The sequence below is a fragment of the Mobula hypostoma genome, chromosome X1 (assembly GCF_963921235.1).
Source record: "Mobula hypostoma chromosome X1, sMobHyp1.1, whole genome shotgun sequence".
In the NCBI taxonomy this organism is placed as follows: domain Eukaryota; kingdom Metazoa; phylum Chordata; class Chondrichthyes; order Myliobatiformes; family Myliobatidae; genus Mobula; species Mobula hypostoma.
In genome coordinates this window covers 54,695,404-54,709,142 of record NC_086128.1, presented here as the reverse complement: position 1 = coordinate 54,709,142, position 13,739 = coordinate 54,695,404, and the positions used below count along the sequence as shown (strand labels likewise).

The window sequence follows — 13,739 nt, the reverse complement described above, 5'->3', positions numbered from 1 at the left end:
TGGGAGAGCGTTTTCCAGCATTAAAGGTTTATGAGTCCACCAAGCAAAGTTGAAGTGCTATTCCATCCCAGTGGATGAAGATGAGATTACTTCACCAAGCACAGATGATGTGGTCTTTTCAACCACTGATTCACAAGCCACAGCGATTCGCTCTGGAGAGCGTCATCATACTCCAGGTCAGACGAGAGATAACCCAGGTCAGGTTTCAGACCACAGTCCCCAGGTAGATCCTTCGCATGATGGCGATGGTGTGGAGGTAGAGAAGAAGAGGAAGGTCAAGTGGCCAGCAATGGCAGATGAGAAGGCTTGGTGTGTATTTGATGAGGATATCAGTATGATGTTGGAGAACACTGTCAGGGGAACATCAAAGAAAGTTGGAAGTGATGGGCGATATGATTTACGATGTTGGAAAGTACAGGTTTGGTTTGGTTGAGTTGAAGAAAGCAAAGCCTACACAGCAACCAAGCAGGTGCCAGAAGGAGACTAGTAGGTTGAGGAGAGAGTTTAGATCGTTGAGACAGAGGTGGAAGGCAGCAAGTGAGGGTGACAAGCCAGGGCTTGCTGATCTCCGAGAGCATTTTCAAATAAAGTTAGCATCACTCCGTCGTGCAGAGTCACAACATAAAAAGAGAAAGAAGTGAGAGAAGGCAAGAAAGTCATTCTTTGAGAACCCTCACGAGTTCACAAAGAAACTGTTTGAACAAAGTAAGAGCGGGCAGCTTAACATTTCTCGACAAGAACTTGAGGATCACCTGGCAAGCACTTACTCTAACAAACAGCGGGAGACTCCTTTGCTTGACATTTCAGGGCTTGTGAAGCCTACCAAGCCAGGAGTGAAGTTCGATCTGTCAGAACCCAAACTGGCAGAAGTTGAAAGGTTCATCAGAAAGGCAAGGTCAGGCTCAGTGCCAGGACCTAATGGAGTGCTGTATAAGGTGTTCAAGAAGTGTGAACAGCTGAGGAAATACTTGTGGAAATTGTTAAAGGTGGTGTGGAGACAAGGTGTTGTTCCTTTGTCATGGAGTGAGGCTGAAGGAGTATACATCCCGAAGGAAGAGAATTCTTCTACATTGAATCAGTTCCGACCAATTTCACTCCTGAATTTAGAGGGGAAGATTACGTTTGGCATTCTGGCAGAAAGAATATCTTCATTTGTGATAGAGAATGGATTGGTAAATACATCTGTGCAGAAGGCAGGAATACCTGGCTTCCCAGGATGCCTTGAACATTCTAGTATGATATGGCATACCATCCAGGAGTCGAAAAGGTTGAGAGGAAATCTGGCTGTAGTTTGTCTTGATCTGGCAAATGCATATGGTTCTGTTCCCCATGTCCTGATTGAGTTTGCAATGGAATTCCTATGGATTCCTGTTAAGGTGAGGAACTTTGTTATGCAGTACTACAACGATTTCCAGATGAGGTTTTCCACTCAGCAGTTTACAACTAGGTGGCAGAGCTTGGATGTTGGAATCCCAATGGGATGTGCAATTACACCCATCCTTTTTGTGTTAGCCATGGAGGTCATTGTGAGGGCTGCAGAATCAGTGGTACCAGGTGTCGCACTTGATGGCGGAGCGGAGTTACCACCAATACGAGTGTTCATGGATGAAGTTACCCTTCTGGGACCCAGCACGGAGGCAGTGGAAAATGTACTATCTAGACTCGAGGAGCTAATGGATTGGGGAAGAATAAAGTTCAAGACCAAGAAGTCAAGGAGCCTTGTTCTTAGGAGAGGAAAGCTGGTTGACTTTCATTTCACCCTTTGTGGAGAGGCAATTCCATCCATTCAGGACCGACCAGTTAAGAGCCTCGGGCGATGGTACACAGAGGAGCTGAGAGAAACCAAGAGGGTTCAAGAGACAGGAGAACAGATCAGCAGAGGTATGATGTCTGTTAACAAGTGTGGCTTGCCTGGCAAGTTGAAGTTGTGGTGCTTGCAGTAGGGACTGATGCCACGTATAATGTGGCCACTAACTGTCTATGAAGTGGCAATGTCCCATGTTGAGGCAATGGAACGGAAGATCAACAAGTATGTGAAGAAGTGGCTTGGAGTACCGAGCAGCCTCACCAATGTTGCAATCCACAGTAGCCAGACAAAGCTTACCATCCCAGTGCAATCCCTTGTTGAGGTCAAGGTAGCCAAGGTAAGAACATTCTTGATGCTTCGAGACTCAAAAGGCCCTGTCATCAAGAACACCCAGCCGGATGTGAGATCAGGCAGGAAGCGATCAGCCCGTGTAGCAGTTGATGAGGCAGAGTCTAGATTGAAGCACAAGGAGACGGTTGGGGCTATCCAGCTAGGCCGCCAGGGACTTGGGTGGACAACCCACAAGTGGTGGTCATCTTCTACAGGTAAGGAGCGCCATGAGCTTGTAACACAAGAAGTAGGAGAGGTAGAAGAGGAGAAGAGCTTAACTAAAACAGCTGGCCTGACCAAACAAGGGGCTTGGACCCGGTGGGAAAGTGTTGAACAACGACATCTATCTAGGAATGTTCTGTGGCAGATGGAACCGCTCCGCATTTCTTTTCTATGCAGAGCAGCGTACGATCTGCTCCCAACACCTGCCAACCTCAGCACCTGGTATGAAGATAAGACAGACAGGTGTGCTGCTTGTGGCGAGAAGGGAACACTTCAACATATCTTGAGTGCATGCAGAGTCAATCTTTCCAGCGGCATGTACACTTGGAGACATAACAACGTTCTCAAAGTTGTAACAGAAGCGGTTGAGCAGAGAGTACTGCAGCACGACTTATCTCATGCCCCATGCTGCACAGAACATCGCTTATCATTTGTGAAAGAAGGCTCCAAGTCAAGGGTGTACAGCACAGGCTCACGATCAAGCATACTTTCTTCAGCCAATGACTGGTGTGTCAAGGCCGACCTGGATGGGAAAGGCAGTTTCCCGGAGCAAGTAGCTTTCACAACATTGCGTCCAGATATAATCATATGGTCTGACACCAGTAAAGAAGTGGTTATTGCTGAACTCACAGTCCCCTGGGAAGACAACATCGATGAAGCCCATGAGCGCAAGTTAACCAAGTATGCAGAATTAAGATCAGAGTGCAGAGACAGAGGGTGGAAGGTCTCATGCTATCCATTCGAAGTAGGCTGCTGTGGGTTTATTGCATTCACTCTCCAGACGTGGCTGCGTGACCTTGGCTTCACTAGAAGAGAGATCAAGTCAACCAGCAGGGATGTAGCTGAGGCAGCAGAGAAAGGATCAGCATGGGTGTGGACCAAGTATGTCCAGGGGGGCAGATAGTCAGACAGTGTATACATATTTTGCAAACCCTTCAGTAGTTGTATAGACACCTGAAGAGCAGACTATCTGTTGGATGGAAGTGACCAACAACTCTGATAGAGGCAGATGCCAAGTTTTTAAGCTCACCAGTGGGAGGTGGTGCTTTAGCACTGCTGGCCCACCACCTCGAGGGAGTCTTGATCATAAGCGGGCCGATACTCCTGAAGACAGGTGGCAGATCAACTGATGATCCCACTGGTGATCGCACAGGACAGTTAACATCTTAGTCCACGTGTATTTTTTAACTGTACATATTTTTTTTCTTATAAACAAAAGGTTTCCATAGGCCTCCTTCCAATACCAGAATCTTCTGATGGCCTACTAGCACCTAGTGTAATTTGATTTTCTCAGAGTGTGGCGACTATTCACACGCGATAAGACCAGTGTTACACAGGTGGTATATCAAGGCTGTCTCATAAACTTGAAAGTTGCTATAGATGTCCAAAGCATCTTTGTCAATTACAAGTAGAAAGATAGACACTTTTATAAATTAGGAACAGATTTTCTCAGGGAAATGTACGGAAGAAATGTGGCAAATGTTCAGGGGATATTTGCTTGGAGTTCTGCATAGGTACGTTCCAATGAGACAGGGAAAGGATGGTAGGGTAGAGGAACCGTGGTGTACAAAGGCTATTGCAAATCTAATCAAGAAGAAAAGAAGAGCTTATGAAAGGTTTAAAAAACTAGGTAATGATAGAGATCTAGAAGATTATAAGGCTAGCAAGAAGGAGCTTAAGAAAGAAATTAGGAGAGCCAGAAGGGGCCATGAGAAGGCCTTGGCAGACAGGATTAAGGAAAACCCCAAGGCATTCTACAAGTATGTGAAGAGCGAGAGGATAAGATGTGAGAGAATAGGACCAATCAAGTGTGACAGTGGAAAAGTGTGTATGGAACTGGAGGAGATGGCAGAGGTACTTAATGAATACATTGCTTCAGTATTCACTGTGGAAAAAGATCTTGGCGATTGTAGGGATGACTGACAGTGGATTGAAAAGCTTGAGCATATAGGCATTAAGAAAGAGGATGTGCTGGAGCTTTTGGAAAGCATCAAGTTGGATAAATCTCTGGGACGGATGAGATGTACCCCAGGCTACTGCAGGAGGTGAGGGAGGAGATTGCTGATCCTCTGGCGATGATCTTTGCATCATCAATGGGGACAGGAGAGGATCTGGAGGATTGGAGGGTTGCAGATGTTGTTCCCTTATTCAGGAAGGAGAGTAGTTAGTCCAGGAAATTATGACCAGTGAGTCTTACTTCAGTGGCTGGTAAGTTGATGGAGAAGATCCTGAGAGGCAGGATTTATGAACATTTGGAGAGGCATAATATGATTAGGAATAGCATGGCTCTGTCAAAGGTAAGTCGTGCCTTACGAGCCTGATTGAATTTTTTGAGGATGTGACTAAACACATTGATGAAGGTAGAGCAGTAGATGTAGTGTATATGGATTTCAGCAAGGCATTTGACAAGGTCCCCATGCAAGGCTTAGTGAGAAAGTAAGGAGGCATGGGAACCAAGGGGACATTGCTTTGTGGATCCAGAACTGGCTTGCCCACAGAAGGCAAAGAGTGGTTGTAGACGGGTCATATTCTACATGGAGGTCGGACACCAGTGGTGTGCTTCAGGGATCTGTTCTGGGACCCCTACTCTTCATTATTTTTATAAATGACCTGGATGAGGAAGTGTTGGGATGGGTTAGTAAATTTGCTAATGACGCAAAGGTTGGGGGTGTTGTGGATAGTTTGGAGGGTTGTCAGTGGTTACAGTGGGACACTGATAAGATGCAAAATTGGGCTGAGAAGTGGCAGATGGAGTTCAACTCAGATAAGTGTGCGGTGGTTCATTTTGGTAGGTCAAATATGATGGCAGAATATTGTATTAATGGTCAGACTCTTGGCAGTGTGGAGGATCAGGGGGATCTTGGGTTCCGAGTCCATAGGACACTCAAAGCTGCTACGCAGGTTGACTCTGTGGTTAAGAAGGCATACAGAGCATTGGCCTTCATCAATTGTGGGATTGAGTTTAGGAGCTGAGAGGTAATGTTGCAGCTGTATAGGACCCTGGTCAGACCCCACTTGGAGTACAGTACTCAGTTCTGGGTTGCCTCACTACAGCAAGGATGTGGAAACCATAGAAAGGGTGCAATGGAGGAGTGCAAGATGATGAGAAGTATTGATCGTGTGGATAGTCAGAGGCTTTTTCCCAGGGCTGAAATGGCTAGCATGAGAGGGCACAGTTTTAAGGTGCTTGGAAGTAGGTACAGAGGAGATATCAGGGGTACGTTTTTTTACGCAGAGAATGGTGAGTGCGTGGAATGGGCTGGCGGTGACAGTGGTGGAGACGGATACGACAGGGTCTTTTCAGAGACCCCTGGCCAAGTATATGGAGCTCAGAAAAATAGAGGGCTATAGGTAACCCTAGGTAAATGCTAAGGTAAGGACATGTTCGGCACAGCTTTGTGGGCCGAAGGGCCTGTATTGTGCTGTAGGTTTTCTAAAGTTTCTATTTTTTCCTCCGTCCCTCGGCTCTGCTTGCTGCTAAATGTATATTGAATCGCTGTTAGAAGCCTATATGTCACCATATACTAACCTGAGTTTCATCTTCTTGTGGGTATTCACAATAAACACAGTGAAACACAACAGAATCAATGAAAAACTACCCACAAACAGGGATGGACAAAGCAGCCAATGTGCAAAAGACAACAAATTGTGTAAATACAGAAAGAAAAACTAAATAATAATAATAGATCTAAAAGTATCCTTCATGGACTCAAAAACTCGTGTTCTCAATATTAATTAATAGATATATAAGTATTAATTAATATTGAGAACATGACTTACTGAGTCCTTGAAAGCGAGTCCATAGGTTATGGACTCAGCTCAGTGTTGAGGTGAGTGACATTATCCACTTTGGTTCAGAAGCCTGATGGTTGAGGGGTAATAACTATTCCTGAACATGGTGTTTCCTGTACCTCCTTGATGGTAGCAGTGAGAAAAGAGCATGGCCTGGATGGTAGGGGTCCTCGATGATCGGTGCTGCTTTCCTGCAACAGCATTCCTTGTAGATGTGTGTAGTGGTGAGGAGGGCTTTACCTATGATGGACTGGGCTGTATCTACTACCTTTTGTGGGTTTTTCTATTCTTGGGCATTGGTGTGTCCATACCAGGCCGTGGTACAACCAGTCAGTATACTCTCCACTGTGTATCCATAGATGTTTGTGAAATTTTTAGATGACGTGCAGATCTTCACAAACTTCTAAGAAAGTGGAGGTGCTGCAGTGCCTTATTATAATGGCACTTAATTGTAATTTTTGGTTGTTGTTGTGGCACCACTCAGTCAGGTTTTCAATCTCGGAAGGTGGTGTGTGCTTTCACGCGGAACGAGGTGTGAGTGACAGACAAGTTCAAGATGAGCTCCAATGTGTGCACATTTGATTGTTCTTTTGAATGGACCCTTTGTATTCTTTCTTTTCTTTACTAACCCTTTAGTTAAGTAAGATTCAGAAATATAATTCCTTTAATTGTATGCAGTGTGCTGTCTGTTATTTCTTGGCACTGAGTTGTAACAGGGTAGTAAATTACACAGTATCCACACAAACCGGGGTTTGAGGTTTGAGGTCTCAAACTCACGGGTTTGGCAGGACCGGAGTGTGTATTCCCTCAATTTACGCAGCCAAGGAAACCAGGTGATTTCATCAACAAGAAGCAAAATACAGCCCATGGGGGAGGGGTGGAGGGACAGGGAGGAAAAAGAAGGAAAAGCAGGATGCTCAGGTTTTTGTCATCTTCATTTAAGAGTCTATATGAGAAACTGGGTGATAACGAGAAAGAGGTACGCTACAGTCAAATTCAGAACCTTTCTGAAATAAACTACGTAGTTGGCCCAGTTCATTAATAACTACAATATACTGTATGTGTGAACGAGTAATCAACTTCCGGGAACACCTTGAGCTTTCAATGAAGTAGAAACTTGTAGTCGAAATACATCTCCCTGAACATTGAGCTTCTACCAATACCAGTCCAATGACTCAGAGGCGACCTGGTGTAAAAGTGTTTAGAGGTGCTGATTACTGCATAATGCCATGCAGTCCCAGGATACGCAACACTTCAGAAACAAAAATGTAGCGTGAAACTGTTTTAAAACTTCAAACACCAAATATTGGTTAAATAAATGTCATGACAAATCGTTGCCCGGAAGGAGCAATTGTTAGATGAAATGTAATCTGAAAGGGTAAAAAGGATAGAAACAGACAAGTTAGGAAAGCATTTACTTGGAGTAAGGGGAAATGTGAAGCTATCAGGCAGGAACTTGGAAGCATAAATTGGGAACAGATGTTCTCAGGGAAGTGTACGGCAGAAATGTGGCAAATGTTCAGAGGATATTTGTGTGGAGTTTCAATAGGTATGTTTCAATGAGACAGGGAAATGATGGGAGGGTACAGGAACCGTGGTGTACAAAGGCTGTTGAAAATCTAGTCAAGAAGAAAAGGAAAGCTTACGAAAGGTTCAAAAAGCTAGGTAATGATAGAGATCTAGAAGATTATAAGGCTAGCAGGAAGAAGGTTAAGAATGAAATTAGGAGAGCCAGAAGGGGCCATGAAGGTCTTGGCAAGCAGGATTAAGAAAAACCCCAAGGCATTCTACAAGTATGTGAAGAGCAAAAGGATAAGACTTGGAGAGAATAGGACCTATCAAGTGTGACAGTGGGAAAGTGTGTATGGAACCGGAGGAGATGGCAGAGGTACTTAATGAATACTTTGCTTCAGTATTCACTATGGAAAAAGATCTTGGCGATTGTATGGATGACTGACAGTGGATTGAAAAGCTTGAGCGCATAGACATTAAGAAAGAGGATGTGCTGGAGCTTTTGGAAAGCATCATGTTGGATAAGTCTCCAGGACCGGACAAGATGCACCCTAGGCTACTGTGGGTGGTGAGGGAGGAGACTGCTGAGCCTCTGGCAATGATCTTTGCATCATCAATGGGGACGGGAGAGGTTCCGGAGGATTGGAGGGATGCGGATATTGTTCCCTTTTTCAAGAAAGAGAGTAGAGATAGCCTAGGAAATTATAGACCAGTGAGTCTTACTTCAGTGGCTGGTAAATTGATGGAAAAGATCCTGAGAGGCAGGATTTATGAACATTTGGAGAGGCATAATATGATTAGGAATAGTCAGCATGGCTTTGTCAGAGGCAGGTCGTGATTGAATTTTTTTGAGGATGTGATGAAACACATTGAAGGTAGAGTAGTAGATGTAGTGTATATGGATTTCAGCAAGGCATTTGATAAGGTACCCCATGCAAGGCTTACTGAGAAAGTAAGGAGGCATGGGATCCAAGGGGACATTGCTTTGTGGATCCAGAAATGGCTTGCCCACAGAGGGCAAAAAGTGGTTGTAAGTGGGTCATGGAGGTTGGTATGCCTCTGAGACCCATTATAACCATATAACAATTACAGCATGGAAACAGGCCATCTCAGCCCTTCTAGTCCATGCTGAACGTTTACTCTCACCTAGTCTCACTGACTTGCACTCAGCCCATAACCCTCCATTCCTTGCCTGTCCATATAGCTATCCAATTTTAATTTAAATGACCATATCAAACCTGCCTCTACCACTTCTGCTGGAAACTCGTTCCACACGGCTACCACTCTCTGAGTAAAGAAGTTCCCCCTCATGTTACCCCTAAACTTTTGCCCCCTAACTCTCAACTCATGTCCTCTTGTTTGAATCACACCTACTCTCAATGGAAAAAGCCTATCCACGTCAACTCTATCTATCCCCCTCATAATTTTAAATACCTCTATGAAGTCCCCCCTCAACCTTCTATGCTCCAAAGAATAAAGGCCCAACTTGTTCAACCTTTCCCTGTAACATAGGTGCTGAAATCCAGGTAGTATTCTAGTAAATCTTCTCTGTACTCTCTATTTTGACATCTTTCCTATAATTCGGTGACCAGAACTGTACACAATACTCCAAATTTGGCCTTACCAATGCCTTGTACAATTTTAACATTACATCCCAACTCCTCTACTCAATGCCCTGATTTATAAAGGCCAGCATACCAAAAGCTTTCTTCACCACCCTATCCACATGAGATTCCGCCTTCAGGGAACTATGAACCATTATTCCTAGATCCCTCTGTTCTACTACATTCTTCAATGCCCTACCATTTACCATGTATGTCCTATTTTGATTAGTCCTACCAAAATGTAGCACCTCACATTTATCAGCATTAAACTCCATCTGCCATCTTTCAGCCCACTCTTCTAACTGGCCTAAATCTCTCTGCAAGCTTTGAAAAACCTACTTCATTATCCACAACGTCACCTATCTTTATAAATGACCTGGATGAGGAAGTGGAGGGATGGGTTAGTAAACTTGCTGATGACAAAGGTTGGGGGTGTTGTGGATAGTGTAGAGGGCTGTCAGAGGTTACAGTGGGACATTGATAGGATGCAAAACTGGGCTGAGAAGTGGCAGATGGAGTTCAACCCAGTTAAGTGTGAAGTGGTTCATTGTGGTAGGTCAAATATGATAGCAGAATATAATATTAATGGTAAGACTCTTTGCAGTGTGGAGGATCAGAGGGATCTTGGGGCCTGAGTCTATAGGACGCTCAAAGTAGCTGCTCAGATTGACTCTGTTGTTAAGAAAGCATACGGTGTATTGCCCTTCATCAATCATGGGATTGAGTTTAGGAGCCGAGAGGACCCTGGTCAGGCCCCACTTGGAGTACTGTGCTCAGTTCTGGTCACCTCACTACAAGAAAGATGTGGAAACCATAGAAAGGGTGCAAAGGAGATTTACAAGGATGTTGCCTGGATTGGGGAGCATGCCTTATGAAAACAGGTTGAGTGAACTCGGCCTTTTCTCCTTGGAGCTGCGGAGGATGAGAGGTGACCTTATAGAGGTGTATAAGATGATGAGAGGCATTGATCGTGTGGATAGTCAGAGGCTTTTTCCCAGGGCTAGCACGAGAGGTTACAGTTTTAGTGTGCTTGGAAGTAGGTACAGAGGAGATGTCAGGCGTGTTTTTTTAACGCAGACTGGTGAATGCGTGGAATGGGCTGCCGGCAACGGTGGTGGAGGCGGATACGATAGGGTCTTTTAAGAGACTCCTGGATAGGTGCATGGAGCTTAGTAAAATAGAGGGCAATGGGTAACCCTAGTAATTTCTAAGGTAAGGACATGTTCGGCACAGCGTTGTGGGCCGAAGGGCCTGTATTGTGCTGTAGGTTTTCTATGTTTCTATGAACTATTAACTGCGAGCGGCTGGGTTAATATACACATTGTGTCGTTCAGTGGTTGAAACAGGAACTTGGGGAACGACAAAAAAAATGCTGTTTATGACCTCCGCATTGTGCTGAACTGCATCTGGGACCTACTCTCTCACGTTGTCAAAAGAAAAGGTAACGTCAACATTACTGTGTCACCTGAAACGGTTAATGTTATTAACATGACTCATCCGTATAATAGCTCCGGAAAGTCAAGTCGGCGGGATCAGTTGCTGGCCATGAAACCCAATAGCAGGAACACTGCGAAGAAATACAATCACTACCCTCAAAAAAGCAAGAGTATTCTGAAAAGCTTTCAACCAGGACGCCTGTACTTCTAGTCTAATAATACCCAGTCGATGCCTCCTCCCTTGAAGGGTCAGACAGCCTGAGCCAATAGGCTGGTCCTGGACTTATTTCCTGGCATAATTTACATATTACTATTTAATTATTTACGGTTTTATTACTATTTAATTATTTATAGTGCAACTGTAACGAAAAACAATTTCCCTCGGGATCAATAAAGTATGACTATGACTATATAGCTGGACTTTTTAACCCGCAGAATAATTTAAGAATGAACACTGTTTTGGACGAACAACTGTGGTCAAGTATCTTTTTCTATCCCCTAAACACAATATAGCCTCATTTGTATGAAATGTAACGCGATATTTTTACCGGAAAATGCAGCACCCCTCCACCCCCCTGCCACCCCGTCTCTGACGGACAAAATAAGGGCGTGAGACGAACTGCATCAGAACTCTGTCACGTTGTATGAGGACGAGCATGTATTAACATATTTTACCGCAGCCCAACTATTGTCCATATTACAGAGTCACAAGGCGGTGTCCTTCTTATTGATCAGAATATCGATTCCAAGAAGCGAAGCCGGAAGGTTCGGAAGCTTGTGAAGACATTATTCAGCTGAATCGGTACGAAGCAAACTTGCGAGCGCCACGCCAGCGGCTGGAGAACCCGCAAGCATCTTCAAAGCAGGATTGCTGTGATTCCACTCCGCTCTCCAGGCATTGGCACTCTACTGTTAGAAGCTAAATCCACCTTTAAGCTATCAAGGAGATGACTTGAAATTATACCAGTGCGTTCCACCTTCCTTTCAAAATAAATTTCTAGCCAGTTTAAAGTTCAATGTGGTCTTTGAAGTCAACTATTCATTCACACATGCATTGAAATTATTAGTCACCTACCTTGTTTATTTCATTCAACACACATCAAAGTTGCTGGTGAACACAGCAGGCCAGGCAGCATCTATAGGAAGAGGTACAGTCGACGTTTCGGGCCGAGACCCTTCGTCAGGATTAACGGAAAGAAGAGCTAGTAAGATATCGTCTCTCTGTCAAATGTCTGTCGTTGACATACTCTCTCGATCACCTCCATAATTCCTTATTTGAAGTCTCTTAACTAACATGGCACAAATCCAACCAACTGTGTCTCTCTCACTTTCTCCCTCTCCCCCATTCCTCTCAGTGTCACTCTGCGCCTGAGTACATTCAGTCTTTTATTTTCTTATATAAACTGCCAATATTTCAAATTAATCTTGGAACAATAGCGAAATTGTTTCCTTGAAAATAGTTTAAAAGTGTTTTAACATTTTTAATAAAAATATTGTTAGAGATGGAACGTGAAATTATTGCCTGAAATGTGCAATCATTAGACAACTATATTCCGAAATGGTGAATGATGAACTATTTAAAAGCAGCGAACGGCTGTGTTGACGTTGCGTTGTTTCGTGGTTGGAAAGGAAACTTGACGCGCAAAAAAATGATGTTATATTACTTCCGCACTATACTGAACTGTATCTGGAACCTGTTCTCACGCGTTGTAAAAACAGACCCGCCCAGCATAAGTAACGTCAACGTTACAATATCACATGGTACGGTTACTATTATTAACATAACTCATTTGCATGACAGCTCCAGAAAATCAAGGCGGGTCTAGCTCCGAAATCCAATAGCAGGATGGCTGCCAATAAATACAGTCAGCGGCCATCAAAAAACAGTCAAAGTCGGAAGAGTTTTCAAGCCAAGCCGCTGCTGCTTCCAATCTAATCTAATTCCAATCTACTGCGCACCTATTGGTGGAAGTAGACACCACAGAATAATATAAAAATGTGTACTGCTTCGGATTAACAACCCCGAAACACAGAAACCACTGCAGATGTTAATCAGCAGAATCGAAGTAAAGCAATCGATGTTGTCACCATCCACCTAAAATGGCGGAAAACCCGCCAACACCATCACACCAGGACTCCTCTGACTCCGCTCTCCAATCGTTGGGCCGCTCCTATTGGAATTGAAGCCACAGAATATTTCAAGAACATGACTTAAAATGATTCAAATGATTTCCGTATTCTTTTAAAAATAAAGTTCTCTCCCATTTAAAGTTGAATGTGCTCTTGGATCTCGATTATTTATTAACACATACGCGGGAATTAAGTTCAACGTAAAATGCATCATGCAACCTTTTCCTGCGGCCATACTTAGCAGATCTGTAGAGCAGCCACTGTAAACACGATCAATGGAAAACAAATTGTGCAAATGAAAATATAAATAAACGAGCATGAAATAACAAGATAAAGAGTCCTTCTCATGAGACCATTGGTTTTGGGAACACCAGAAGTGGAATGAATGGACTTAACCCACTTTGTTTAAGAGCCTGATGGTAGAAGTGTCGCAGTGGCGGGGCATTGGGAGCAAGGGTGGACCCAAATGCAAGACACATCTTGTGAGGTTAATTAAATTTAGTTTATTGTTCAATACCAGGAAAGCAAGGCAGGAGCAGGAGTAGCGAACTGGATAAGGACTCAGGACTACGACTAGGCTTGGACTAGGGATTTGGGCTAGGACTCGGAATTGGATCCCAGAACTAGAGGAGACATGAAGAGGCTAGGGTAAGGACTCCGAGCCCGAGACTGGGCAAGGACCCAGTACCTGGGTCTTGCCTCGGGCTCGGACCCCAGAACCAGGCATGGACATGACATGGGCTAGGGAGAGGAGGAACATGGAAAACAGAGCCTCGGTCTCGGGAGAGCAGGTACATGGAACCATGGACACATACACAGAACAGAGAGCCAGGACCCCTCCTTGGGTACAGGACATAGGGCCGGGACTCACACACAGTACAGAGAGCCAGGACCCCTCCTTGGGTA

General features: G+C 44.4%; 1 long non-coding RNA gene across 1 annotated transcript in view; it reads right to left on the bottom strand.

Moving 5' to 3' along the window:
* The window catches only part of LOC134340293 (uncharacterized), a 58,982-nt gene extending 47,072 nt beyond the window's left edge, over positions 1–11,910 (bottom strand). Inside the window, exon 1 of the long non-coding RNA XR_010016515.1 lies at positions 11,779–11,910. This is a non-coding gene — a long non-coding RNA (uncharacterized LOC134340293). The remainder of the gene's footprint in view (positions 1–11,778) is intronic.
* Between the last annotated feature and the right edge of the window lie 1,829 nt (positions 11,911–13,739).